The following is a 6,250-nucleotide window of genomic DNA, read 5'->3' on the forward strand; positions in this document are numbered from 1 at the left end:
GATCTTGCAATGTAAGGAAATGTTTTGTCACTTGTTTAATGCTTGGTTTGGCATGATAAAATTTAATTTTATTGATTTTTTTCTAAAAAAAAGAGCTTGAAAGACCGAATTTGAAGTTTAAATAAATGTTCAGTCCATTTTGTTTTGCTAACATTGGGATTAATTTGTGTTGTTAGAGATAGAGGGTTTTTTTCTAATTACTCAACTTTTTTTTTAATTTCATCCTTTCACATTGCCTTTATTTAATATTTGACTTTGTATATTTATTTTGATTGCCTAGATATAGGGTTTTTGCAATGTTGAGAAAAAAAATTATGTGCTCAATTGATGCCCAACTTAGAAAAATAAAAAAAAATTATGTTGATGTCAAACAATTTGGTGTTAATGGACTAAAATTAAAAATAAAAAAAAAATATAGCAAGCTAAGGTGAACAGGCAAAATTAAAAATAAAAAAATATAGCAAGCTAAGGTGAACAGGTAAGGGATAAACTGGTTAGCATATACAACCGATGCATCAGTGTTTAAAGAAAGTCATCGCGTTCAAGTAGCGCTTACAGCTTCCTCTAGAGGCTTAAAACCTCTTTCCTTGGTGGTTAGAGATGTTATTAGGTATTTATGAATAAAGTTTTGTGTTGTTGATACTTAAACTTGTACCTAAATTACTATTCATACCCTACCTCAAACCCATCGAGTTTGGATTTTAGAAACTCAAACCTTACTAGTCAACACACAATAAGATTGATGATCCTTTTTAACTAAAAAAAAAATGGAATCTAAAAGGAAGATAATCCCTTCTTAGTGTTACCTCCTCCACTCTCTCCTTAGAGCCTTTAGGCATATGCCCTATTTTGAAAAAAAATCAATTACCATATCATAAACACCATACCTTTTTATAGAAGGAGAAATTAAATCCACTTGATCTTGAGGTTTTTGATCCTTCAAGACTTCTCTTTTACTTCTTTCATAGTCACTCCCATCTCAAGATCTAAACTTGATTTTGATTTTAAACTTTTAAACCCTAACTTCTCAAACTTTGACTTAACTCAATTTTCAGCATCAAACCATACTAAATAAAAGCTCATTGCTTTTGCTTTGATATCTAAAGGCACCATAAGCTCTCCAATAATTGTGTAGGTTCTATCAATATTATTACATCTTTCTTAATTTGATGTTGCATATGTAATTTTAGTTGAATTAAAAAGATATTGAATTTGAGAAGAAAACCCTGATTTTTTTACCTTCAAGTTTTACCTAAACTTGATTAGGTAAAAAAATCTCACACTTATTTGAACGGTTTCATATTGGTATTTATAGGATGAGTGTGAAAATTTCATCCTTATTAGTGGTGACAAACAAAATTTAAGCTTTTAAACCCTAACTTCTTAAACTTTGACTTAACTCAATTTTCAGCATCAAACCATACTAAATAAAAGCTCATTGCTTTTGCTTTGATATCTAAAGGCACCATAAGCTCTCCAATAATTATGTAGGTTCTATCAATATTATTACATTTTTCTTAATTTGACGTTGCATATGTAATTTTAATAGAATTAAAAAGATATTGAATTTGAGAAGAAAACCCTGATTTTTTTACCTTCAAGTTTTACCTGAACTTGATTAGGTAAAAAAATCTCACACTTATTTGAACGGTTTCATATTGGTATTTATAGGATGAGTGTGAAAATTTCATCCTTATTAGTGGTGACAAACAAAACACAATAAAGCCTTTTTAGTGAGGTCACACAAGTTGACGATGGAAGGGTGACATTGCTTTGACAACTTTTTTTTTCTTTCTCTCTTTTCTTTCTCCTCTCCTCGATATTTGTTGATATGTCAAAGAAATAAAGGTGTTCAGTTATTTTATTTTTATGTTAAATTTGATACTCATTATTTTTATTTCTATTTTTTTCGCTTTAGATCCTTTTTAAAATTAAATTTTAATTTTAATTTTGCTATTTTTTTCGCTTTAAATCCTTTTTAAAATTAAATTTTATTTTTAATTTTATCATTCAATATTGACTTGTTAACAAATTAGGTTTCATGCCTTTTTTTGATGAGATGATTTCAGTCTCATAATCTAGGTTATGGATTTGAAAGGTTAATCTATATTAACATCATTCTTTTTTTCATATTATTTTTTACATGTATTTTATTTTCAATTTCATCCTTTAATATCGGGTTTGTTTAAAATTGAGCTTTATAATTTTCTTTATTTTTTTGTCTATGAGGTTATCCTGATCTTGAAACCTAGATTGCAAATTTAGCGAGTTTGTCTAGGTTAACTTGAGTTTTTTTTAGTTGTTCATTAAGATTGAATATGTTTTCAATTTTGTCTTTCAATATTGGGTTAGTTTGAGAATTGGACTTTATATTTTTTTTCTTATTTTGCTTTTTATTATGTTATCTCATTTGCATAATCCAACTTGTTGGGTTTGACAAACTTACCCGGCTTTGCTGGGTTTTTTTTAAGGTTCTTTTTGTTAATTGATTTTTTATTTATTTTATCATTTTACATTTGAATTGTTGGGTGGGCATCATAAATTTTGTCAATTTGCTTTTTATGGGATTGTTCTAAGCTTCCAACCTAATGACTTGGGTCCGAGTTAGCATTTAATTTACCTAATACAATTATTTTCCTTATGAATAAAGAATATTTCTCATTGGATTTATTAGCAAGTCCCACGTATACTTCTCAATACAAAATTTAAATTTGTTTTTCTTATGATTTTTATTGTATTTTAGTAACATTTAAAGAAAATCTAAAACATGCAGGAAAAACATTATTGATATCCACAGTGAATTCATAATGTTTTTTTTCCCTTCATTTTGCCCTTCTCAACACAAAAATGAAGGCTAGAAATAAAGGTATTTTGATCTTTTCAAAGGGACACAAATGTCATTTGAAAAATCATTAGGGGAAAAAAATGTTTTTTGATTTTTTTAACAATAAAATTAGAAAAATAAACTTGGAAGGAAAAAAAGAGATTTTGTCTGGGGTCATTTTCTTTTTTAATGAACAGTAAAAACACTTAAATGTCATTGGGATCAAATAATTTTAAGGTACCTTGGAGGGATATTTTTATCTTTTTATCTAGTTTTTTTTTTTTGTTAATTTTAGGTGGTTTGGAGACTTTCTATCTTTTAGTAATATAAATTATTAAAAAACATATATGTTAACAAGCAGATGTCATCCACACCTTTTGGGCAACATGTACGGTGGTATCCAATTTTTAAATGTTATTTTCCATAAAAAATGGGTGGTTTGTTGACCGTGACCATTGTTTTTCTTTTTATTTTTCTATTCTTTTTTTTTTAAAGTGCATGTTGGTTCTATTTGTTTTTTTGTATTTTAATTTTATTTTTATTCTTTTTCTTGACCCTTTTATAAAAAAATTATTTGTTTTTAATTTAGTCATTCAATTAAAATTTATCATATATTATTTTTTTAATTTAATCCTCATTCTTTTGATTTTTAAGTTTTTCTCTTGGTTTTTTTGGAAAAGTTTTATTGGTTTTCAATTTCATCATTCAATCAATTTTTAAGGTGTATTTTTTTTCAATTGGGTCTTTATTCTTTTGATTTTTTTTGTTAAAGTTAATTTTTTTTAATTTAACCCTTTAAAATAAAAATTGGCTACCTTCTTATTTATTTCTTATTTTGATTTTCACCCTTATTCTTTTAATTATATTTTTTAAAATCATTTTATGTAATTGACTTTTATTCCCGATTTTATCCTTTAGATTTGTAGAACTTTAGAATTTTTTCATTTATAGTGCTTTCGATCTAATAACTCAGGCCACAGGTTAGAAATGTTAATGCAGGTCGACATTCTTTTTCTTAGCTCATTTTCTTTTCTAATTTTATCATTTGATAATATTGGTTTTAAAGATTGGTTTTGGGGTTTTTTCTCAATTTTTTTATTAGTTTATCTTGATTTTATGACCCAAGTCATGAGTTTTGTAGGTTAACTCGAGTTGGCTAATTCTTTATAAACCAAATTACGTGTTTATCACGCTAATTCAAGTTGACTTGAGTCGTCGTCCCCCCTATTAATTATCTACTTTCAAGATTTTCTTTCTAAGTTATCGTGATCTTTATTTTTAAAATTTTTTTTTATCTATTTAATATTGTTACCTATTTTTTATCGTCTAAAAAAAAAAAAATTATCTATTTAATATTGTTACCTATTTTTTATCGTCTAAATAAAATAGAACCAACTTATTAAACCCAATCGGGCTATAATACAAGTCATTTATTTTTAAATGTGCTTGCGTTACCTAGATTATCATTCCTTTTTCTAAATTTTTTAATTCTAATTTTGATTTTGATTTTAATTGATATCTTTTTTAAATATGTCTTTTTTTAAATAATCTTTTTAATTTGTGTTTCAATTAATATCCCCCTCTATGGTTTTTTATTTTGCTTATTTAGTCTTTTTTAAATGAGATGTTTTTCAAATGTTTTGTGTGTATTTAAGTTTTCAAGATATTATTATGATTCATCTATAAATTCTCTTTTTATGTTTTATATGGATGAAATTTTTTTTTTAAATACTTATTTTAATATATATATATATATATATATATATATAGTCATGTATGATATTTTTTTCTCATTTATTTTTATTCAATCAATTTCATATATATTTACATTTCTATTATCGTTTGGTTGAATAAAAAATTAATTTTAATAAAAAAATTAATAAATATAATCAGGTGAATATTCTATGTTGCAGGATCAAATATCTTGATTTATATCTATCTTTTGATTTTTTTAATTTTACTTTTAATTATTGTTAATGACTTTTTTTCTATTTATTTATACAAGTGATTATTTATTTATTTAATTAGATGATTGTATGAGCTTTTTAATTTATATTTAAATATTTTTTTATGAAAAATACATAAAAAGCTATACACTCATTTTTTTGAAAAATAAATACAACTGGTAGCGCAATGCGAGTTAAAAAGCCAGTAATAACCTATCATTTGTTTTCTTAGGTATTCTATATTGAAATTCATAAATGAGAGCCAAGCAATTGCACATACGTGGAATATCTCAATTATTTTATACGTGATTATATGAAAAAATTTAAAAATAATTAATTTGAGAAAATAATATAAAAAAATAATAAAATATTTTTTTTAATCTCATAGTGTAATGTTTTTAAAAATTACACATATTGTTTCATATACAATTATTAAAAAATAAAAAATGTAACCATAAAATTTTTAATTGTATTTTTAAAACATAACACAATTGAATGATTTTTGGAACATTATTATAATTATTTATTTAAACATAATTTTATTTTCAAGATATAAAAAGTTTAAAATAAAAAGAAAGAGAAAAGCCAATATAAAAAAGTTAAAAAAAAAAAACTCAAGCAGATGAGGCTATTGGTTTTTTAAATAAATAGATGATATATATTCTATATGCAACCAATTTCACTTAAATCTTATAAATATCAGCTTAAATTAACCCGAATGAATAAAAAGGTTTTTAACCTAATTGAGTTTTGGTTAAATTTAAAAATAAAAATTCATTAATGCCCTTAAAGTTTGAGAAAATGACATTTACACTAAGCGCTAAATATATAAAGAAGATTAGGGCTCTCTTTTCCGGCCATCACTTCTCTCGGCGACTGTAGTTTTTATATATAAATAATAAATGACCCCATCTCTTACGGTCTTCCTCACGCCCTTTTTCTTCGGTCTCGATCTCTTCGACAAGCACATATGATCTGATTAAAGTAAGGCTCTATCTGATTTTTTTTCTTGTCTTCTTCTAGATTTATCGATTTAATTAAGGTTGTTTTGTAAATTGATTTTGATTTTGTTTTTTTGAATTGCTCTGTTATCTGTACGACGATTGGAGGCCGAGAAACTGAGCTGGGCACTTTTTTTAAGTTAATGCTGTATAAATTTTCAATAATCTTAAAGTTTATGAAATATAAATTAATAATTTTAAAAAAAATAAATTTATGTAAATTAATAATTTTTAAAAAAATAAATTTAAAATTTTCACTTCACCCAGTCTTCTTTATACTTATGTACTTATGTGATGTATTCTATTTTTTGCCGATTTAAGATTAGAACCGACAACTCTTTCTATTTCTGTGCAGGAGAGCACGTAGAGGGCACGCCAGAATTAGAAAAAACCAGGCAACAGAAAGGATGATAGATACTACGAGAAAAAGGAGCTTTTTCTCGAAGAATTCTGCCAGCAACCAAACCAAGCATTCGCGC

Source organism: Populus euphratica, unplaced genomic scaffold (assembly GCF_000495115.2).
Source record: "Populus euphratica unplaced genomic scaffold, PopEup_1.0 scaffold9.1, whole genome shotgun sequence".
Lineage (NCBI taxonomy): Eukaryota > Viridiplantae > Streptophyta > Magnoliopsida > Malpighiales > Salicaceae > Populus > Populus euphratica.